At 45.2% G+C, this 24123-nt stretch overlaps 1 protein-coding gene across 4 annotated transcripts in view; it reads right to left on the bottom strand.

Annotated features, from left to right (window-relative positions):
* The window catches only part of TFPI (tissue factor pathway inhibitor), a 49855-nt gene extending 31200 nt beyond the window's left edge, over positions 1 to 18655 (bottom strand). The window contains exon 1 of one of the 4 annotated variants that reach the window (XM_083713614.1): positions 18146 to 18655. The gene's annotated coding sequence lies outside the window, so the exon portion shown is untranslated. Of the gene's footprint in view, positions 1 to 18134 lie in introns of all 4 variants that reach the window. The other 3 variants (XM_083713615.1, XM_083713613.1, XM_083713612.1) reach the window with 3 other exon arrangements.
* Between the last annotated feature and the right edge of the window lie 5468 nt (positions 18656 to 24123).

Raw genomic sequence — 24123 nt, forward strand, 5'->3', positions numbered from 1 at the left:
GCCAGAAACTTTGCAAAAAGACACACACAAAAACCTCAACAAATTTTGTGTTTGGACTGGCATTCTTATAGCATCTCTGCTTGTAGAAAAGGTGTACAAAAAAAGAAACACAGGAGCGTTTTCTTTAAAAAAAGAAGACATAACAGCATCTAGATGTCTCCTTAGCTACATGCATTGGGAGCGTTCCTCTGGTGTACTGCACTTTTTCCTTTCAGACAACTTTGTTTGGGTCTGATTTCCACAGTAATTAGGCTTTTAAAGCCAATTCCTAACACCCTCTTTAGCTTTTTGTGGGCTTCCTATTGGGCAGAATGCTAAGCAAAAGAGAAGGCAGCCTGTGGATTATGAGCCAACCACGGACAGCCTTAGCAAATGTCACAGGGTGATACTGAGTTGCGCTCTCCCAAACCCTCTCCGCTCCATTTCCTGTGCTGTCACTATGAATGAGTCACTTCTGCGGCTGCGGCACAAAGGATACGGAGAAAGGGCAGACAGAAGGGAGATAATGGGTGAAATTGCACATGCAAAAGCTGAAGCTACTGCAAACACAGCTTACATTTTTAGAGAGCCTTGCTAGACCTGTTCTGCCTTCACACCTCTTTTGAAAAAAAGCAATAAAAACATAGCGTGGGTAGTCATTGTGTATCATCCTAAAAAATGTCATTACTGTGTTTACATAGGAGAACCTGGGTCCATAATCACAAGAAAAGTTAAGCCCGGCTGAAACAACCTAAGCATGATGAATGAATGCATATTTGGAATGGGGAGGGGTCTGGTTTATACCTATACGCCAACATCCCTCCAGTCCTCTAATATAAACTACCTACATTGGCCTTACCTTCATATAAGCACCTTTGACTTTTTGGGGACTTAATAATAATAATAATAATAATAATAATAATAATAATAATAATAATATTAGGGCTTTAAGCCATTTAGGGCTTTAAAGGTCAGCACCAACACTTTGAATTGTGCTTGGAAACGTACTGGGAGCCAATGTAGGTCTTTCAGGACCGGTGTTATGTGGTCGCGACGGCCGCTCCCAGTCACCAATTTAGCCGCCACATTCTTGGAGGAGAAGAGGAGAGAGGCAACTTTGCCTGATTCCATCTCCTCCTGTAGCTCCAGGACTCTCCTCCAAAAACAAAAATACCACCTCCAGAGAGTGAGGGAATACTTCAGAACAAGGTAGAACATGGCATGGAAGTAGGTCGATGCAGGGAGACTCCTATTTGATCCTATCCATGCCTTAAGATATTTCGAGAAAGTTCTCCACAGCGTACTGCTGTTGAATAGGCCTGCCATACGTTCAGATTTTCCTGGGATTTCAAAGGCAGAATTGACTTCCTTGGGGAATTTCTGAAAGGCGGCACTTTGGGGGTTTCCTGAAAAAAAAGCTCAACAACAACGGGATGTCCTGGATTTTACTTTTTGAAATACGGCAACCCTACTGTTGAGGAAGTGTATTATGTGGTTGCCTAAGACAGAGTTGCCTTTGTAATGGCACTCCATATGTGGAATTCCCTCCACTTCAAAGCACAATTGACTCTCCTGCAATTGACTAAAGTGAAGACTTACTCATTTTCTCCCATGGATTTTGAGGGGTTTATTAGTCAGTTTACCAAAGGTGTCCTGGGCTTTGAAGATGCTCAAACTCTGGATGAAAGGGAGAAGCATGCTAAGAGGAAGGCACCACCAAGATCAAACCTATGTCCCCACTGTGGAAGCGTGTGTGGATCCAGAATTGGCCTCCACAGTCACTTACGGATCCACTGTTAAAACCGTGTTTTAGTTGGCTACGAGTGATCTCCAAAGAAGAAGGAGATTAGTCAGTTGCTGGCAGAGAGCCTGCATTGTGGTTTTAGTTGCTCCTACTGTTTAGAAGGGTTTTAGATTTTTTTAACTGTGTTTTACGTATTGTGGGCTTTTCTTTTTTTTTGTCTCCAACCCTGGGATCCGTTGAGATGAAGGGTAGGTTATAAAATGCCTCAATAAGCATAGCAAATATCAGAATAAAAGCCATCAGTGCAATGAGTTCCTTCAGGAAGAACTTTTCGTTGGACATTGCACAGACGCCGAAAGTGTTCCTTTGCTTTTAGTTCAAATTTATTTATTTTATTTTATTTTTTGAGTCAGTGGACACAAATTGCAGATCAGAATGCTGAGCTGAGACATTACCGGCTGGCATCGTGAACAGTGTCATCCCTACCAAGCCTGTTTTGTAATGTTGTTGTTTAGTCGTTTAGTCGTGTCCAACTCTTCGTGACCCCATGGACCAGAGCATGCCAGGCACTCCTGTCTTCCACTGCTTCCCACAGTTTGGTCAAACTCATGCTGGTAGCTTCGAGAACACTGTCCAACCATTTCATCCTCTGTCGTCCCCTTCTTCTTGTGCCCTCAATCTTTCCTAACATCAGGGTCTTTTCCAGGGAGTCTTCTCATCTCATGAGGTGGCCAAAGTATTGGAGCCTGAGCTTCAGGATCTGTCTTTCCAGTGAGCACTCAGGGCTGATTTCCTTCAGAATGGAGAGGTTTGATCTTCTTGCAGTCCATGGGACTCTCAAGAGTCTCCTCCAACACCATAATTCAAAAGCATCAATTCTTTGGCGATCAGCCTTCTTTATGGTCCAGCTCTCACTTCCATACATCACTACTGGGAAAACCATAGCTTTAACTATACGGACCTTTGTTGGCAAGGTGATGTCTCTGCTTTTTAAGATGCTGTCTAGGTTTGTCATTGCTTTTCTCCCAATGTTTTGTAATAGGGTGGGATAATAGCTCTTAAAAGAACAGCTGATCTTTTTCTTCTTCTCGAATCAGAGCACAAAGGATGCACTTTTGACCACTACTTTGCACTTACTTCAGTTCTGTAAAGTACAATGGGGAAGTCTTGAATAACAGAGTTTGTGTTTCAAGGTAGTATCTGTATTGCTGTGATTGTTGCCTAGGGTTGTAGGAAGGCAGCTTTTCACACTTTATTCATCGCACGCAGCGCCGTTTCCGCTCCTCTGCAGTTCAACTGGGATGGAAGAACGTTTTTAACTACAGCCATACCTTGGGTTGAAGTTTCTTCAGGTTGAGCGTTTTTGGGTTGTGCTCTGCAGCGACCCAGAAATAGCGGAACGCTTTACTTCCGGGTTTTGCCGCTCGCGCATGCGCAGACAGTCAAAATGATGTCACACGCATGCGCAGAAGCAGCGAATCGTGACCTGCGCATGCGCAGACACAGGTTGCATTTGCTTCACGATGCGAATAGGGCTCCGGAACAGATCCCTTTCGTATCTAGAGCATAGCTGTCAACTTCCAGATTTGAAAATAAGGGATCAGCAGCCTCGAAAATAAGGGATCAGCAGCCAAAATAAGGGATTTTTCGGGCACAGGTATGTTCAACTTCTGAGCCCATCCGAGCCAAAGGCAGAAAGCCCAGCCAGCAGCCAAACGAAGCCTCAAGCGGTGGTTCCCACAGCGCAGCAACCCGGCAAAGGGGAAGCAGCAAGGAAAACCACCGTCACCTCTAGCTGGGAAGCGCTGAGCAAAGGCGAGTCCCCAGGCAACGCGGCCAATTTGATCGGCACAAGGCATGCAAGCTCAATCTCCCAGTCATTCTTAGACTTCTTATTGGGTGAGCAACGCAGCCAAGCAACACAGTTGGAGCCTCCCTCCTCCCTGGCCGGCAGGGAGGGAGGGAGAGGAGCTGCTTCCTTTGAAACCTGGGAAATTTAAGGGACATCATCAATAAGGGACAGCAGTGGGATGTGGCACTGGCATAAGGGACTTTCCCGCCAAATAAGGGACAGTTGACAGCTATGATCCAGAGGTACCACTGTATAACTGTTTTTCCATTGTTATTGGTTTTAGAATCTTTTAGCTGCTTTAGAATGTGTTTGCATGCTTCTTGTTTTTAAATCGTGTATCTGTCTGTTGCCCTGGGCTCCTTAAGGAGGGAGGGCTATAAATTCAAGAAAATAATGAAAAGCCAATACTCTCATGGGCATAGCCAAGGGGGGGCAGGGAGGGGCAGCTTCCCCCCATCATAAAAATCAATTGAAATGCATAGCAAACTGCCCCCCAACAAAAATCCTGGCTACGCCCATGAATACTGTTCTATTGAAAGCTACATTATGTGCCTCGCTGTCTGGTACAGTGAAATTATGTACCCTATATAATTTACATATTATCTCAATTGTGTAAGTTACGTTGTCATTGTGCTATTCCACTCCATTCGTTTCAGTGAAAGGAAGCACAACGCAAATGGGAGAATAAAAATAATGAGTTGCATATTGCGGGAGGACTGAAAGCAACAAAAGGTAAAGGTAAAGGTAAAGGTACCCCTGCCCGTACGGGCCAGTCTTGACAGACTCTGGGGTTGTGCGCCCATCTCACTCAAGAGGCCAGGGGCCAGCGCTGTCCGGAGACACTTCCGGGTCACGTGGCCAGCGTGACATCGCTGCTCTGGCGAGCCAGAGCCGCAAACGGAAACGCCGTTTACCTTCCCGCTGGTAAGCGGTCCCTATTTATCTACTTGCACCCGGAGGTGCTTTCGAACTGCTAGGTTGGCAGGCGCTGGGACCGAGCAGCGGGAGCGCACCCCGCCGCAGGGATTTGAACCGCCGACCTTTCGATCGGCAAGTCCTAGGCGCTGAGGCTTTAACCCACAGCGCCACCTGCGTCCCTTGAAAGCAACAAAACATGAATACTAATCTTATTTCCCAGAATGATTTCCATTCCAGACGTGGCCTGGAGAAGCAAACACCTGCAATTCCAACTTCCACTTCATATTTCATTGGGATTTTCCAGAGAATTCTCTTGCTGCTTCTCCATTTCCAGTTTCCCTCGTGGGACAGATACCTGTTTCCAGCTCTAGATGCGTTAAGAAGCAGGGATGGATGAACTTTCCCCGTGAGAAATCGTTATTGCCTTGCTATTTACGGAAACTCACAATATCCTCTTGGCCGAAGATTCGCCATTTTCCCCAACATTCCCGAACTACAGTGGTACCTTGGATTACAGACGCTTCAGGTTATAGGCGCTTCAGGTTACAGACTCCGCTAACCCAGAAATAGTACCTCGGGTTAAGAACCTGCCTCCACTTCTGGCTCCGATGTCAGTTCCCTGACAACTGTGCTCCTTTCTTTGATTGGCTGGCTTCACATTTACCTGTGTTTCTATCCTGAAATCATTTTATTTTATTTTAACTGTGATGGAAAGGAGCCAATGGGAACAGCTGTGACTGCTGGCAGCAGCAACAGGCAATGCAATAAATGAACCACTTGTGCACTTAAGTGTTGCAGATTGGGCACCGAAATTGGGACGGTGACAGTACCTTCAGCAAGGAAAGGGTTACGGAAATCAGCATCTGAGTATATGCAGAGCTGTCAGTGGTTTCCACATCGTCATGCACGTGCCCACAAATGAAAACATAATCAATCTTGCTTTGAATTAGGAGATTATGGCAGTTCATTAAAGAGGGATCAATGCTTGGTACACATCCAGTTGTTTTTTAACCAAGCAAATTTGACCTTTTGAACTGATCACTTATGACAGCGGTGTCCAAACTTTTTTCAAAGAGGGCCAGGTTTGATGAAGTGAAGGGCCGTGAGGGCTGACCAAAAGGCTGACCAAAGTTGTTGAGCTTTTTATTAGGGTTGAAGTTGTTGAGGTGTTTTTTTTTTTTTTTTAGGATTTTACCCCAGAAAGGATTAGGCCCCTGATTAGGCCCTCAAAACGGACTTTGGACATGCCTGACTTCTGACTTTCAGTAGGCTCACAAGTGACCAGCAGCACAATGCTGAGTCTTAAATTAACTGGTGGCTTAAATTCACAGGTGGTAAAGTTTCACTCATCCATTTATGTTGATTCATTTCTCTACATCTGAGTAAAGGCAAAAAAGTAAAGGACCCCTGGACGGCGACCAATCCAAGGGGTTGTTGCACTCATCTCACTTTCAGGCTGAGGGAGCCTTCGTTTGACCTCAGACAGCTTTCTGGGTCATGTGACCAGCATGAATAAACCGCTTCTGGCGCAACAGGACACTGTGATGGAAGCCAGAGCGCACGGAAACGCTGTTTGCCTTCCTGCCACAACTGTACCTATTGATCTACTTGCACTGGTGTGCTTTCGAACTGCTAGGTTGGCAGGAGCTGGGACAGAGCCATGGGAGCTCACCCCGTCACACAGATTCGAACCACTGACCTTCTGATCAGCAAGCCCAAGAGGCCTGGTGGTTTATACCACAGCATCCTACTCTACATCTGAATACAATACGCTTGACAAATGATGGGGCTGAAGGTGCGTGAACTGATTTGAGCAAACAGCGATCATGTTTGATGTGGTTTAAAGGGACTGTTAATCTGTGGGGCTTTTCTGTGATAACCCAGACAAGTCTCCCTTCATCTTGAGGTCTGAAACAGTCATGAGCGAGTAACCAAGGGGAGAATAAGGCCTTTGTTTTGAAACAGACCGCGTTGTTCATCCCTGGTTAAATATTATACTGAACTTAGATTGACTTTAAAAGTTTAGCAGCATCCTGGAAGGGGGGGGGGGGGAATTTCCGCTTCTACTTAGAATTAATATCTGAATTATGAAAACAAGTGTTGGCCCATTTCTTTGCTCTCCAGAGATTAATTTTTAAACAAACAAGGCCAGTCTAAAGGAGTTGGGGAAAACACATACAGATGGTGTAATAATAAATACTTGGCAGGAGGATACTGCTGGCAATTACATCAGGGAGCATTGTTCCAATTTAACAGAGAAAACTCTGGAGCTGGAAGTGGCTTCAGATATTGCTGCCCTAAAGCTCCATATACTCTCTAGAAATGCCCATGTCTTAGGAACATATGAAGCTGTCTTATACCGATTTAGTCCACTCGTCCATCTAGTTCAATACTGCCAAAACTGACTGGCAGTGGCACTCCAGTGCGGTTTAAGCTATTGAATTTCTTCCTCACAGAAGTGAATCCAACACCCTCCTTGTATAGTTTTCATCAAATGCAGAAGATTTTATATATATATATATATATATATATATATATATATATATATATATATGCAGGTTTTGGTGTCCTCGGATGCTGCACCCCCCTGCAATCCCTACACAGATCTGGCTGACACAAGCCACAAAACCACAGCTCGCCCCTATACACGAAGCCAAGCCAAAGCACAACTAAGTGCAATACAGCCATCTTCTCAGGAAAACTCTTCACAAAGTTCAAGAGGTCAAGACACAAAGACTTTAGCAACTAATCCACACCTAATGACCCACCTAAGTGGTACTCAGGATATCACTCAAGAAATCACTCAAGGTATCTCTCAAGTAATTAAGGAACAAAAGAAGAAAAGGCACACTAGCCTGGGAACTTCCTCTCTGCCCAGAACATTGGAGGCTAGACACCACACCCCCTCTACAGTATTTATAGGAACTCAAACATTGAGATCCCGCTCTGTTCCAGTAACAAGAAGCCGAAAGCACCAGCCTGAAGATGACGAGTGAGACCTCGTCGAAACGTCGCCTAGACACCCCAACTTTTACACGGGAAGACACCCGAGGACACCAAAACCTGCATATATATATATATATATATATATATATCTCCTTCCATCAGAAAGTTGTTCTAACTGATTCAGACCCTCTAAGTGTCCCTATTTTCCAGGGACAGTCCCGGATTTGCAAAAACCATCCCAGTTTCTGATCTGAACCCAGAATGTCCCACTTTTACTTAGGACGCCCTAATTTTGATCAGAGAAATGTTGGAGGGTATCGAGTTATGTGACATACACACACACACCGAAGCCAAGGAGATAAGTAACTTCAGAAGACAGCCCTGTACAAGGAAGTTTTTTTTTAAAAAAAGAAAATGTCTTATTATGTTTTCGTATATGTGGAAGCCACCCAAAGTGGCTGGGGCAAACCAGTCAGATGTGCGGGGTATAAATAATAGAATCATTAATCTGATTATTATGGAATAGGACGTCCCTATTTTCAACAGAGAAATGTTGGAGGGTATGCTGAATTTAATATTTCATTATTATATGGTTTATTGTTGTAAAGGACCCTGGACAGTTAAATCCAGTCAAAGGCAACTATGGGGTTGCGGCGTTCATCTTGCTTCAGGCCGAGTGAGCTGGCGTTTGTCCACAGACAGCTTTCTGGGTCATGTAGCCAGCATGACTAAACTGCTTCTGGAACAACAGAACACCATGACAGAAACCAGAGCACACGGAAACGCCGTTTACCTTCCCGCCGCAGCGGTACCGATTATCTACTTGCACTGGCGTGCTTTCGAACTGCTAGGTTGGCAGGAGCTGGGACAGAGCAACGGGAGCTCACCCCGTTGCAGGGATTCGAACCACCGACCTTCTGATCGGCAAGCCCAAGAGGCTCAGTGGTTTAGACCACAACACCACCCAGGTCCCTCACCCTGGGACCTTGTGGTGAAAGGCAGGTAAAAACAACAACCCATAAATTACCATAATCACCATCACCTTTGTAGTAAAGGATCTGGCCACAAGGAATATGTGGCAATCACATTATGGATAAGCTGGATGTTGATATAAACATTCTGGGGAAAAGAGAGAGTTGTTTTTGGCTATGACGACTGCTACAGTCAGCCTTATGTCCTGAAGACCCAGAGATTACCTACTTGAACTTTGAATACAACTTTCTGAAGGGTCATGGCATCTAGGCGGAGCTACGAAACAAGTCACTCAAACTACATTCTCAGCCTGGCAGGTTTGGGAAGTACCCAAGTTACCTTCCCCTTTCTGTCCCACAGTTTCCCTTTTCAGAGCTTTTGGATCACAATTAAGCTGTGCATTTCAAGGGTTTGTAAGGAAACCAAACCTTATCTGGATTTGAGTCCCTGATTCTAAAAGAGAGAACTGGTTTGTAAGGGATATGGGAGAGCCTCTGTCTCCCATTGCATATGCACGTTAAAACGGACGTCTCGCATATTCGTAGCTTGGGAAAATAGTCGGGAAAAGAGCTCCTATCTTCATCTTTTTGCTTTCTTTTAGGTTTATGACCAATTTCCAGAGCACTGAATCATATTGTGTGACTGCTCCTTATGGCTTATTTCCTTTTCGTAATCCCTGGTCCGTCATGTTTATTGGCATCGTTGTTGTCATGCATCCCGGTAATGAATTATTTCCGGTACAGAACGAGGCCAGCCATTTATCATTTAAATTTAGGCACGTCTTAGTATTAATCCAGACTAACCGAAAGACCAGCTCGCCATTCTATTCCTGCTTTCTGAAGGAGACGAAGGAATCTGTGCCGTCCGGGAGGTGCTACCTTCCTATTACACATCTAGCAGACATCATTTCTATTGTCCTTCCAGATCATATTGAACACCTTCATTTTCATTGCAGTGAAAACCTGGAGAGCTGCTGCCACTCAGGGTCAGGGTCATATCTGACCTGCTGGGAGTCTGATGGGCCCTACCCTGCTTCTCTCCACATGGCTTGGGGCGGGGCCTGACAGGCTCCATAAAGGCGTGCTGTTGTTGCTGCTGCTACTGGGCAATTTTAAAAATTGCTTTTATTTTTTATCTATGTCATTTTAAATTGTGATTGATATTAATGCTGTATTCTTAGTTTTATATTTTATGATTTATGTGGAAATTGTTTTCCATTTGGTTGTGTACTTCTTGATGAGTTTTATTTATTGTTTATGACTTTAGAACCAATAATCCTCCAATTAACCCAGGAGGGAAAGGGGGATTGACAGTTAATGAAACACCATGGGACTGTCCCCCCCACTTGGGGTGCGGTTGGTTGGGTTTTATCTTCTAGGGATACTTATCCTATCAGACCTCCACCTCTTTCCCATACCATTTTGACCCATGAGTCCTGGCCCAAGGATGACTTGTTATTGAGGGGATGTTACCCATCTATTGGGGAGGCTAGTATGGGATCTGGGATTTCCACAATTGAAGGGCTAGGGAGGAATGGCGGTGGGGCTAGATATCTCTATCGGCGAAGGGTTTCGAGATGCAGTGATCCTCGTACCTCTTCCAATCTACGCCCCATCCCAAGGCATGAGGGTAGGAAGAGCAAGGATTACACACCTCCGACATTGGTGCTGTGCAATGCCAGGTCCATAGGTAACAAAACCGCCACCATGCGTGACTTTTTTGTCTCACAGGGGATTGACCTGGCTTGCGTGACGGAGACCTGAGTACGGGAAGGCGAAGTAGTCTCCCTACATGAGATAACACCCCAAGGTTTCTCTATCCTCCATCAATCGCGGACTGTGAGTCGGGGGGGAGGAGTAGCGTTGTTATTCCGGGAGGATTGCTCTTTCAGAGCTCTGCCATCACCGGCGATCTCCGGCATTGAATGTGTTGGTCTCGTGTGGGGCACCAAGGAGAGCTTGGCTGTCTGGCTGGTGTACCAACCACCCAGCACACCTGCAGCCACCCTGTCAGACCTGCTGGAGGTGGTGGAAGGCTGGGCCTTGGAGTTCCCAAACCTACTGGTTTTGGGAGACTTCAATGTCCATGCCGATGCCGCTCCCTCCTCACAGGCTCTGGACCTAGTGACTTCCATGGCAACACTAGGGCTCTCCCAGGTTGTTTTGGGCCCTACCCATCAAGCAGGCCACACGCTGGATCTGATCTTTGGGGCTGGCATAGATGTGATCATGTTCCCTGCTGTGGAAGTGCCATGGTCTGATCACTACGCTCTGAAAGCCAGGATTGACTTCCCGCTCCTCCCTGGCTCGGGTAGCGAACCTATTTGGGCTCGTCCGCGAAAACTGATGGATCCTGATAGATTCCGACAAGCCTTGCGGAACCCTGCTCCTCCTGGCGACTCATTAGATGACCTTGTTGAGGACTGGAATAACCGGCTCTTGGCAGCCATTGATGAGATCGCACCTAAGCGCCCTCTGCGACCCCGTCGAAACCGGGCCCCTTGGTTTACTGAGGAGCTCCGGAAAATCAAGCGGGATCGCAGACGGCTAGAGCGAGTATGGCGACGGACTCGTGACGGAGCCTCAAGAACATCTTATAGGACGCTTATGAAAGCCTATGAGATGGCTATGAAAGCTGCTAAGAAATCTTACTTTGCAGCTTCCATTGCATCCGCTAGCTCTCGCCCGGCACAACTTTTTAGAATAATTAGGTCAATAACGTCCTTAAGAGGACAATCAAATTTAAGCACAAATTCGACCCACAGCTGTGAGGCATTCGCGAGTTTTTTTGCGGATAAAGTCCTATTGCTCCGCCGTGACCTCCCTGCCAATTTAGATACAGTGACTGAACTGGAGGCCCCTCGAATGACTTCAGGTCCAGTGTTGGACCATTTCGATCGGATACTCCCTACTGATGTGGATAGATTCCTCCAAGTTAGTAGGCCCACTACCTGCCTCCTTGATCCATGCCCGTCTTGGCTGATTAGGGAGTGTCCAGATGTTGCGCGGACCCCTCTGGTTGAAATTATCAATTTGTCCCTTGACACGGGGACATTCCCAGGGGAACTGAAGGAGGCAGTGGTGTGTCCACTCTTAAAAAAAACTTCATTAGATCCCTTAGACCTATCCAATTACCGCCCAGTTTCAAATCTCCCATACCTGGGTAAGGTAATTGAGAGAGCGGTTGCTGAGCAGCTTGGTAGGTTTCTGGAGGAAACATCGGCATTAGATCCATTTCAGTCCGGTTTCCGTCCTGGTTTTGGGACGGAGACGGCTCTGGTTGCCTTAACAGACGATCTCCGTAGACAACTGGATCGAGGCGGGTCAGGACTGCTGATCCTTTTAGATTTGTCAGCAGCCTTTGACATGGTCGATCATGATCTTCTGGACCACCGCCTCGCAGACGTGGGGATACAGGGCATAGCCCGTAACTGGTTGTGCTCTTTTATCTCTGGTCGGGGACAGAGGGTGGCACTAGGGAGGGAAATGTCGTCGCGCCACTCCTTGGTGTGTGGAGTGCCGCAGGGCGCAATTCTCTCCCCGATGCTTTTTAACATCTTTATGCGCCCCCTTGCCCAGATTATCCGGAGCTTTGGGCTGGGCTGTCACCAATATGCTGATGACACTCAGCTCTATCTGCTGATGGATGGCCACACCGACTCGGCCCCAAACACATTGACCAGATGCTTGGAAGCTGTGGCTGGATGGTTTCGTGGGAGCTGATTGAAACTAAATCCTTCGAAGACAGAGGTCTTATGGCTAGGTCGGGATGGCATGGGGATGAGGGACCAACTCCCTTCTCTTGCGGGGGCCCAATTAGTGCCATTGCCTTCCGTTAAGAGTTTGGGTATAATCCTTGACGCCTCCCTTTCCATGGAGGCGCAGGTTACAGCAACAGCCAAGGCGACATTTTTCCACCTTCGCTGCATCAAGCAGTTGGTCCCTTACCTTTCCCGCCCTGACTTGGCCACAGTGATCCATGCGACGGTCATCTCCAGGCTTGACTACTGTAATTCGCTCTACGCGGGGCTGCCCTTGAAGCTGTCCCAGAAATTCCAGCGGGTACAGAATGCTGCAGCGAGGCTCCTCACGGGGTCTCTGCCATGGGAGCATATTCACCCAGTGCTTTTCAAGCTGCACTGGCTCCCGGTGGAGTACAGGGTCAGATTTAAGGTGCTGCTTTTGACCTTTAAAGCCCTTCACGGCCTAGGACCCTCGTACCTCCGGGACCGCCTCTCCTGGTATGCCCCACGGAGAGCCTCAAGGTCCATAAATAACAACACCCTAGTGGTCCCGGGCCCTAAGGAAGTTAGATTGGCTTCGACCAGAGCCAGGGCCTTTTCAACTCTGGCTCCGGCCTGGTGGAACGCTCTGCCTCATGAGACCAGGGCCCTGCAGGATCTGATTTCTTTCTGCAGGGCCTGTAAGACAGAGTTGTTCCGCCTGGCCTTTGGCTTGGAGCCAGTTTGATTCCCTCCCTCCCCCCCTCTCTTTCCCCCCTTCTTTTCCTTCTCCTCCTGCGATGAGGCTACATTTTAATATTTTAATGTTCCATTATTTTAATTGTTGTGTTTTATTTGTGTTTTTAAGTTTGTAATCATTCATCTTGTTTTTATTATTGCTTGTAAGCCGCTCTGAGCCCGGCCTTGGCTGGGGAGGGCGGGGTATAAATAAAAAATTATTATTATTATTATTATTATTATTATTATTATTATTATTTTGTTATGTTGACAATTATGTAAATCTTGCCATGTTGTAGCCGCCTTGAGCATTGTTTTAACTATGGAAAGGCAGCGTACAAATAAAATGATGAATGAATGAATATCTAGGGCATGGGTAGGCAAACTAAGGCCCGGACGCCAGATCTGGCCCAATCGTCTTCTAAATCCGGCTTGCCGGCGGTCCGGGAATGAGCGTGTTTTTACATGAGTAGAATGTGCCCTTTTATTTAAAATGCATCTCTGGGTTATTTGTGGGGCCTGCCTGGTGTTTTTACATGAGTAGAATGTATGCTTTTATTTAAAATGCATCTCTGGGTTATTTGTGGGGCATAGGAATTCATTCATTTCCACCCCCCCCAAAAAAAAATTATAGTCTGGCCCACCACATGGTTTGAGGGACAGTGGACCAGCCCCCTGCTGAAAAGGTTTGCTGACCGCTGGTCTAGGGGTTCGCCAGGTTGGCACAGGCCCATGGGGGGGCACAAAAATCGCATCTCTCCACTCTAGCTTGAAATGGCTAGGATCCTGCACAATCCCTGGGCCGCTCTGACACAGCTCTGCATGGCTGGGCAAGGTGCAAAGGCTCCATTGGGTGCAGAAATCCAGTCACTGGTTGGGAGAAGTTATGGAACTGGGATTTCAATTTCATGGCATGCTATAGGTTGAAAGAAAATTATATGAAAATCATGTATCGATGGTACTTAATTCCTAGTAAATTAACAAAAATGTATAAAACATGCTGAAATATATGCTGGAAATGTAAGGAAAAAGAAGGCACCTTTGATCACATGTGGTGGAATTCTAAGGTAGTAAAAGGATTTTGGGAAATGATATATAATGAGTTGGGGGGGTAATGCTTAAAATAACCTTTGCTGAAAAATCTGAAGCCTTCTTTTTAGGAATTTTAGGTGCTGAAATCCCAAGGGAGCAGAAAAAAACTATTTATGTCTGCGACCACGGCTGCCCAGATGTTATTGGCCCTACTAGAGAAGAATGGCAGATCAAGTTGATGGACTATGCCGAAATTGCTAAAATGACCGGAAGAATCAGAAATCAGGAAGACCAAAATTTTAATAAGGAATGGGGGCGAAGTTGTAACTTTTCTTAAAGACCATTGTAAACAGTTAAAATCGTTAGTAGGATTGGAATATCACTTGTAGTTTAAGGTTGATTCTGCACATAATGGAAGAGGTAAAGGGTTTTGTCAGGGAACTGCCATCGGAGCTAGAGGCGGAGGCAAGGCTCCAAAGCGATGCTGGAGAAGGGCCCAGCAGGGAGAGAGGCAGCTCATCGGCTGGGGAAGGAAATCATCGTGACACTAGGGATAAAGGGGTGCAGATGGGGGAATCGGCGAGGGGGCTCCAGGACTCCTTGCCGGAGACCAGTGGGGAGAGCCCGGGTCCTCCGCTGCCCACACCCACCCTGCGCAGGGAGAGTAGGCGGAGACTTGGTGTCAAAGAACTTCTTTGCTGGAAGAGGTTCAAGAAACGTCCACTGACGGATTCTGCTAGCGACTGAAACAGCCACGAAGTGAAGGGCTGTCTAGACAGAAAAAGTTTAACCAGGCAACCTAGCCAGGAGTGGCGGCAACTTACGCACGAGCAACCCCTACAACCATTACAGGTTTGGATTATCATAAAAAGATGTGGGAGGAAATGATTAAATTAGGACTCACAAAGGGGAGGATGGAAGTCCAAGAGATTCCTTGGAATCTGGTTTTAATTATTTATGTTTGATCCGGTCACTGGATTGGGCCATCAGAGCAGCCCACCACAGCCTCTCCCCAGCAAAAGCAAACTTTTAGAATTTCTGGTTTATAGTCTCTCCCAGCTTTGGAGGCACCAATGCACCTCCTTGCCAAGAGTGCAAGGAAACCTAGGTACACATCTGCACTGTAGGCAGCATTCAGCTAGTTGGACCGACAGTCTGACTCAAACTAAGGCAGCTTCCTTTGTTCCAAAATTTAGAGGTGGGAAATCTGATTACAGACCTCCACCGTCTCGTCTAGTTTTGCCCTAAGATAACACTGAGAAGAACATGTCACATGGTTATATTTTTATGCTGAGCTACACGAAGTCATCCTGGGTTTGCGATTTCTCTGCACGCGCATTTTAGTGTGATGTATTTAGTTGCATGAAAGTTCTCAATAGGCACAACTTGCAGATTGAACATATAGAATAAGGGAACAAGAAGAACGTGCGTTTAAAGAAGACTGGAAAATATTTACTGAATATACGGGTGGAAATTTTGTACATTTAAAAATGCTGGTAACATTAAGATAAATTCAACACTGTAAATAAGTTTTGATGGATGTAACAATGGAATACTGAATGGTTTAGTTCGTGTAAAATATGCAGGGATGTATGGTATGCAATGGACCATAAAGAAGGCTGATCACCAAAGAATTGATGCTTTTGAATTATGGTGCTGGAGGAGACTCTTGAGAGTCTCATGGACTGCAAGAAGATCAAACCTATCCATTCTTAATTAAATCAGCCCTGAGTGCTCACTGGAAGGACAGATCCTGAAGCTGAGGCTCCAATACTTTGGCCACCTCATGAGAAGAGAAGACTCCCTGGAAAAGACCCTGATGTTGGGAAAGATGGAGGGCACAAGGAGAAGGGGACGACAGAGGACGAGATGGTTGGACAGTGTTCTCGAACCTACTAACATGAGTTTGACCAAACTGCGGGAGGCAGTGGAAGACAAAAGTGCCTGGCGTGCTTTGGTCCATGGGGTCACGAAGAGTTGGACACGACTAAATGACTAAACAACAATACGGTATGCAAAATTAACCACAGAAAGAGAAGAAGGGAAGTCATTGATTTAAGGTTGTCTAAATGAATATTTTGAAATGTAAAACAGAAAAATTTGCACACACATGCACACAGCCTTCCCCCCTAAAAAAATGTTTAGGGGTACTCTCATTTTGACTCATGAAAATCACCATTGTATAGTTCAAATCGGGAAAAATAAATACAGTAAATGGACAAAAGTACAAAGATTCACAAAATGTTTAAGGATATGCGTACCCCCAGAAAAATGTTTTGTGTGTGTGTATGAGAGAAAGTTCTCTAGCATGCTCAATTGAAACATAAAGAAGGGTGTATCACAATCTACCATATTTTTTGCTCTATAAGACTCACTTTTTCCCTCCTAAAAAGTAAGGGGAACTATGTGTGCGTCTTATGGAGCGAATGCAGGCTGTGCAGCTATCCCAGAAGCCGGCACAGCAAGAGGGATTGCTGCTTTCACTGCACAGCGATCCCTCTTGCTGTTCTGGCTTCTGAGATTCAGAATATTTTTTTTCTTGTTTTCCTCCTCCAAAAACTAGGTGCGTCTTGTGGTCTGGGGCATCTTATAGAGTGAAAAATACGGTAATTTAGAAGATTTCCCAGGGCAAGGTGTTTTCAGATTTAAGCTTTGCCTGCATTTGCGAGAGTGGTTCTGTATATTAAATTCCCTCCCAAGAAACAAGGCAGTTCAAGGCCACTTTGTGGCTTTCTGATAATGAAGGGGGGGGTGCATCTTATTTCCTGAGTTGCAGCATTCAGAGATCAGGCACCGTCTGTTTCATTGCTAACTAAACTTACAGCATTATAAGAAAGACGTTGGTGGTACAAATTGAATTGACATTGATAGATGACTATACTAACAGTACAATCGTGTATGTGCTCGTCTGCTCAGAAGAAAGCTCCACAGAGTTCAATGTGATTTACTCCCAAGTAAGCACATATAGGCTTACAGGCTAAAATGCACTAATGCCTCTTTAGCTAAGGCTACAAACCTATGGAAAGTTTACATGGGAGTAAGTCCCATTGAACTCAGTGGGACTTACTTCTCCGTTGACCTACATAGGCATATATGGGGCATGTCAAGCAATTCTCATTGCTCTCTAAATCAGGGATGCAGACCGTGTGGCTATTCAGGCGTTGTGGGACTACAGATGCCATCATCCCTGATCTCTGACTAAGTTGGCTGGGACTGATGGGACAAGTACATCTGCAGAGCCAGAGGTTCCCATTCTCACTCTTAAATAGTGTTTCCCAACCTTGGGTCTCCAGTTGTTGTTGGACTACAATTCCCATCATCCCTGACCATTGGTCTTGCTAGCAAGGGGGGATGATGGGAGTTGTAGTCCAAAAACAGCTGGAAACCCAAGGGTGGGAAACACTACTCTAAAGGTTTGCCTTTATAAAGTTGTCCATAAAAGGTATTATAATACTTGGCTGCTCCTTCTCTTGAAGCCCAGCCAAGTCCTTTTTGCTACATATTGCTTTAAAGAACAAGTAGTCAATGTGTTGTAGTTTAGCTACAACTTCCATCAGCTCCAGCCAGAATGGTCAGGGAAATTTGGAGGTGCAGTCCAGGATCAATTAGAGCAGGGTTTCCCAGACTTGGGTCTCCAGCTGCTTTAGGACTACAATTCCCACTATCCCTGACAAATGGTCCTGCTAGCTTGGGATGACGGGAGTTGTAGTCCAAAAAACAGCTAGGTTTGGGAAACACTTATCTAGAGGACCCCACATTGGCTGCCCCTGTTTTAAAGTGTGCAAGTAGTTGCAGAGTAACTCCCCTGATGATTTATGTTTCAACTGCTTTTCCTGGAGTTCATAATAGCGTTGGGTTTTTATTAAGGCTGGAATCCGATGAACACTTACTTACATGAATCAGAAAGCCTTGTTTCCAAGTAGAATATGCTTTGGATTGTGCCGTGCCAAGGAAATAAAGAGCCAAGTATAAATCATGGGATAATTTCTTTTCCTCAAGCACTAAGTCTATCTTTTTGTTGCGGTGTACATGCACGACAAAGCTGCAGATGTCTACTTAGATGTAAGTCCCACTGAGTTCAATGGACATAAGTAAACACAAATAGGCTGTCAGTCTTCAGTTTGCATACCCGATACATACCTCACAACAACACCCAGCTATGTGAAACCCACCTGGGAGGGTGGCGGTCTTTATCTAGCAAAATAAACAGCTTCAAATAGACAAAATCTCACCAGCTACTCACCCAGCAGCTCACAATGCCAAACGCTTCCTCCGAGGGAGAATTCCTGAGTGAATTTTGCTGCCTGCTCCTTCTCCTTCCCGCTTCAGAAGGTAAGGCCTTGGGGGCAGAGGGGAAGCAAAGAGAGAAAGAAAGAAATAGAAAGAGAGAGAGAAGGGGAGAAATGTAATCTGATCTCGCTGCTGGAGCTGTTAGCACAGCTGCAACAGCCTGATGTGACTGCTGTGCTCTGAGGTTGCCCCTCTTGACTCCGGAGAGGAGAGGCGTTGGGATTCCAGAGGATCAGCTGCAATGAAGCAATAGCAGAGCTTCCTGTTCAGAGGACAGTGACCCCCGTCTGCGTTTAGGATAACCCTCCCCCGCAAAAACGCTATCTCTGCAAAGGCACTTCCCAACGTATGGGAAACAGACTGAACGCAGACTGTCTGACAAAGTTCAGGCTCCGTTCGCAGATGCCCTCTTTGGTTCCCCAAAGAGTTAATGGCTCTCGGTCCAACCCCACATGAAACACCGTGTCTGCAGACATGTTCAGACTTGGGCTGCTTGCCGCTACCAGATTCCCCGAATTCCGGCTGCCCCTGTTTACCAGAGACAGTTTGTGTTTGCCTGAAGTTTTCAGTGGTAAAACAGTGTCTCTGTTTTAGGCTTCTGGAAGGATGCAAGGAGACGTCTTTGAAAACAAAGGCAACAACAACAATCTTTATTACGGTCCAGAGACCCAACAAATTGTTACAAAAGCAATGCACAATTCATACAGCCTACCTCCAGGTTAAACAAGCATTTTGTTCAGAATATAGGGATCGTTGGTTTTTGCAACCACCAATAAAAACTTTGCCACTGCTCATGCTCTAGCGTTTGTCCAGTCTTCCAATAGGAACCTGACATAGTAAGCCTCTGATTTTCCCGGGAAAGGTACCAGCAAAGGTAGTATCAGTTCAGCCCTGGCTTGCTCATATTTTGCACAGTGCAACAAAATATGTTTTATGGGATCGATGTCTTGAGCACACAAGCAAAGTCTGTCCTGGTAGGGAACTCCTCTCAACCTGCCATCCAACACTGCAGAAGGAAAGACGTTTAGCCTGGCTTTGGTGACAACAAAGGCAAAGCACGCACACATACCCAGCTGGAGTTATTCTGGTTCCAGCCCTTTGCTCCTTATGTGGATTTCCCTAAGATAAATGATGTAACTTGGGGCATCCAGCTGCATAAACCTGCAGTGCCACTGAAGCACTGGATGGCTGTGGTGACACAGCAGGGCCATGGTGTTCTAGAACCAAACAGGTAAGTTGAAAAGTAACAAGTCATTTGTGCTGAATGTCCTTCCCCCAAGAAACTGAAATTTGGATTTTCCTAAGATAGGTAGCATCATTTTGGTGCGAGGTGAGGATATATATATATCAAGAGTAATCATTAAAAAAAAATTATTTAGGTGAATTGATTTTAATTCTGAATTATATACCGGAAACGTGGGAGATTACAAGGGTTCAAAAAAATGGATGTACCGTGCCATATTGGAAGCAAAAAAACTTGTTTTGATGAATTGGAAGAGCCGCAAAAAGATTCCATTGAGCACATGGATTGACAATATGGACAGACCAGCTACATACGAACGAATTGCATGTCGACACAAATTAAGAATGGATAAATAGGAAGAACTCTGGAGAGAATACTTAAGCAATAAGGCGGACAGTGGTGGGAAGTAGGGGGAGGAGAGGTGGGGAAATATTGTTAAAAAGGTGTAGTTATAGGTATATCAGTACTCAAATCTGAATTGTTAAATTGTGTTATTAATGTTATTGTGGTTTTTGTTGTATGTGTTTTTTGTGGTGGTTGTTTGTATTGAAAAAATTAAATACATTTTTTTAAAAGAAAAAAAGATATGTAGCATCACTTTTAGTGGAATCCTCAACATGTCTATTTGGACATAAATCCTCCTGAGCTCTATGGGACCTGTTGTTGTTGTTGTTGTTTAGTTGTTTAGTCATGTCCGACTCTTCATGACCCCATGGACCAGAGCACGCCAGGCACTCCTGTCTTCCACTGCCTCCCACAGTTTGGTCAAACTCATGCTGGTAGCTTCGAGAACACTGTCCAACCATCTCATCCTCTGTCGTCCCCTTCAGCTTGTGCCCTCCATCTTTCCCAACATCAGGGTCTTTTCCAGGGAGTCTTCTCTTCTCATGAGGTGGCCAAAGTATTGGAGCCTCAGCTTCACAATCTGTCCTTCCAGTGAGCACTCTGGGCTGATTTCCTTCAGAATGGAGAGGTTTGATCTTCTTGCAGTCCATGAGACTCTCAAGAGTCTCCTCCAGCACCAGAATTCAAATGCATCAATTCTTCGGCGATCAGCCTTCTTTATGGTCCAGCTCTCACTTCCATACATCACTACTGGGAAAACCATAGCTTTAACTATGGGACCTACTGCTAGGTATATGTAGGGTTGCAGTGCAAATGAGTCTCTTTATTACTGGACTAGGGGACACGGGTGGTGCTGTGGTCTAAACTACCAGATGCTTTGCCATTGTGCCACATCCCTTCTTCTCTGCAAGAAGGATGTCTTCCACTCCAGTGGAGCTTCTTAAATGGCCTGTATGCTAGAGATCCGTGACAACCGCAGCTACTCCTTCACTTTAAAAAGGGCGGTACACATGTGACCTTTTGACCTGTGCATTAGCTTTGTTAACAAATGCTTCTAAAAAGCGGTCCTTCCTTTGAAAAGAAATAGAATATTGAACTGTATCCAACAGCAAACCATTGACTCTCGTCCAACCCTGCTGAGATCTGAAATGGTACCTTTGCCCTTCACTCTGCCTAGCATGTTCACGTAAAGGAATTTACCCGATACTTTTCTTTCATCTGTCAGGAATGCACGACCGCTGGAGATCAGAATATATATCATCAAAATAAACATTTTACTCTCTGTGTATGTTTGAGTGTAAGATCCAGATGCCTGGCTGAAATGACGAGAGCCTGAAAATATCTCAAGATCACAGGGCTTTTCTGCTTGTTCAGGTTTTGTCCATTTAAAATGTATTTCTTGCAGTTTTCCTGTTTCATTCCTCAGCTGAATGCACACAATTCCACCACCTTTTTTTTGGGTGGGTGGGGGAGGGTGTTTGCAAGGCACTTGTGGAAGAGTTCCTCGTGCAAATGTTCTTGAATACAATAACTTGTGTTGTGTACAATGTTAGTCCTACACAGAATAAAGCCATTGATATTATGAAAATGTTATATAGATGGTATGTAACACCAGTAAAACTTTGAAAGATGTATAAAGTTAGTAATAAATGTTAATTAATTTAGAACTAATTTAGAGCCCCTAATTTCAATGGGTCTACTCTGAGGAGGCCTTAGTTGGTCACAACTCCTAACCTTGCTCATTCATGCTGACATTTTGTACTTCTACTGTTGATAAATGGGAGTGAAGAGGAAAGTAATATTACTGAAAACGTGACCTTGCCTTTGACATTTGTTCAATTGCCAGCATATCACAGCGCTAACCAAAAACTCAGCTATACAGCTGCAAATAAAACGTTTTTTTGTTTTTAATTTATAAACTGTCTTATATCGGGAGCAGGTAGGTAGCCGTGTTGGTCTGCCATAGTCAAAACAAAATAAAAAAATTTCTTCCAGTAGCACCTTAAAGACCAACTAAGTTAGTTCTTGGTATGAGCTTTCGTGTGCATGCACACTTCTTCAGATACACACTTCTGAAGAAGTGTGCATGCACACGAAAGCTCATACCAAGAACTAACTTAGTTGGTCTTTAAGGTGCTACTGGAAGAAATTTTTTTATTTTGTTTTATACCGGGAGGTCACAGAACAAAATATGTTGTAAAGTGCAATATACAAATGTGACACTAGATGGCGAGAGTGAGCTATGCAAAATTTAATGTATTTTTCAAAACTTTTTTTAAAAAAGCATTTTCATGGCGTTTCTTATATGTGTCCAGATTCCACCCTAGTAAGGAGCAACTGCATTTGCTCGCATTTAGGCCTTGCTATCCTTGCATCACACTTCTTCCTCCTCGTCCATTGCCTTCCCATTTGTCAGTTGCAGACTGTAGGCTGCTTGGGGCCAGGGACAGCTGTTGATTCAGCAAGATGCCTCTGCTACTGTAAGGGAGAGGAAGGATATTGTCCCCACTCCCCGCTTCTCTCAGCATCCCCCTGCTGTAAAGGAGGGTCCCCAAAACTCTGGAACAAATTTCCAGGGGCCGGCAAGGTGCCTTTAGCACATAGAAGTAATTAGCAAAGCTCAGCCTCTCCTTCCCTTAGCAGAGGCATTTAGCTTAGGGTTGCCATATTTCAAAAAGTGAAAACCAGGACACCCCAAAATAAAGTTGTCGAGCTTCATTTAGGAACCCCTGAAAATGGTTGAGCTTCTTTTAGGAAACCCCCAAAATGGATGCACTTTTAAAAACAAACAAACAAACCCCAAAGTTGTTCACCTTTAAAAAAAAACGCCAAAAAAACCCCTTCCCAATAATTCTGATTTTTCGAATGACTTGCCTAAGATCCAGGACAAAGTGTCGCCTTTCTAAAATTCCCCCTGGACTTCCACCTTTGAAATCCCAGTAATGTCTGGGGAAATCCAGATGTGTGGCAGTCCTGATCTACCAAAATCAAAAGCTAATAATGTGTTCCGTCTTCTGTTAAATAGGTTGCTTCCATCATCCCTGACCACTGAGTGAGCTGGCTTGATTTTCTGGGAAAAGGTCTCCTCAGCCAAAGGCCAGCATATAGATAACATTTTACAGGGATGCGGGTGGCGCTGTGGGTTAAACCACAGAGCCTAGGACTTGCTGATCAGAAGGTCGGCAGTTCAGATCCCCATGACGGGGTGAGCTCCTGTTGCTCGGTCCCTGCTCCTGCCAACCTAGCAGTTCGAAAGCACGTCAAAGTACAAGTAGATAAGTAGGTACCGCTTCAGCAGGAAGGTAAACGCCGTTTCCGTGCGCTGCTCTGGTTCGCCAGAAGCGGCTTAGTCATGCTGGCCACATGAGCCAGAAGCTGTACGCCGGCTCCCTCAGCCAGTAAAGCGAGATGAGCGCCGCAACCCCAGAGTCAGCCATGACTGAACCTAATGGTCAGGGGTCCCTTTACTTTTGCCAGCTCACTATCACAGACTGTCAGTTGATCCTAATAAAATGGGTATGGTGGTTACTTAGCTGCATGCAAAAATATCAACCTCGAGAGAAACTTGCACGAAAATGCTGATTTATTTCCACAAGAAAACACCTCAAAACCACAAATTGCTGCAGAAATGTGGGGGCCTGAATTTAAGATTGTAAAAATAAGAGACTGAGAGAAACCAGAATGGACAAGCTTGCCCATTCCTTGCAGGGATCAATTACCCCCTTCCCTCCTGTTCCATTAAGGTTTTGTTACATATAATTGTGCTATACAGAATAGTTTGCTTCTAACTTCCAGCATGGTTCTGTGGCTTAATAGGCAATGACATTAGTTATCTTATATGGCCCTCTGCTGCCAGCTTTCAAAATTACAGGGGCTTTTTTGTTTTAAGTTCATTTAAAGATATTTAAGATTCTCCCCTTTTCTGCTGCTGAGTGATACTGGTGATTCTATGCCTGTCAGGGCACAGAGAGTCACCTTATAAGGACTCAGCTATGCAGCTGCAAATACAAGAGGTTTTTGTTTTTTTTAATTGAGAATAAGGCTTTATTTATTTCTAAGACTTTTCCATCCTGCCTTAGCTCTTTGAAGAGCCTCCAAGGCAATAGAATAATTTCTTAAATCTCCAGCTTCCCCTTCCTTGTGTCCCTGGTGAGAAAAGCTAATCATGGCTTTTTCCCCTTTGGTAATTTAATCAGGGGATGCAACACTTTAAATGGTCTAATAGATTTGCTGAATCATGAACTCTGTACATGCACAGAGGCTATGGCCCTTGAATGCAATTTCTCTTCAGGGAGTGTCACCACCTAGCTCCATGGGATATTGCTTATGGTCAGGCAAAGCCC

This window comes from Podarcis gaigeae, assembly GCF_964106915.1.
Source record: "Podarcis gaigeae genome assembly, chromosome: 1".
In the NCBI taxonomy this organism is placed as follows: domain Eukaryota; kingdom Metazoa; phylum Chordata; class Lepidosauria; order Squamata; family Lacertidae; genus Podarcis; species Podarcis gaigeae.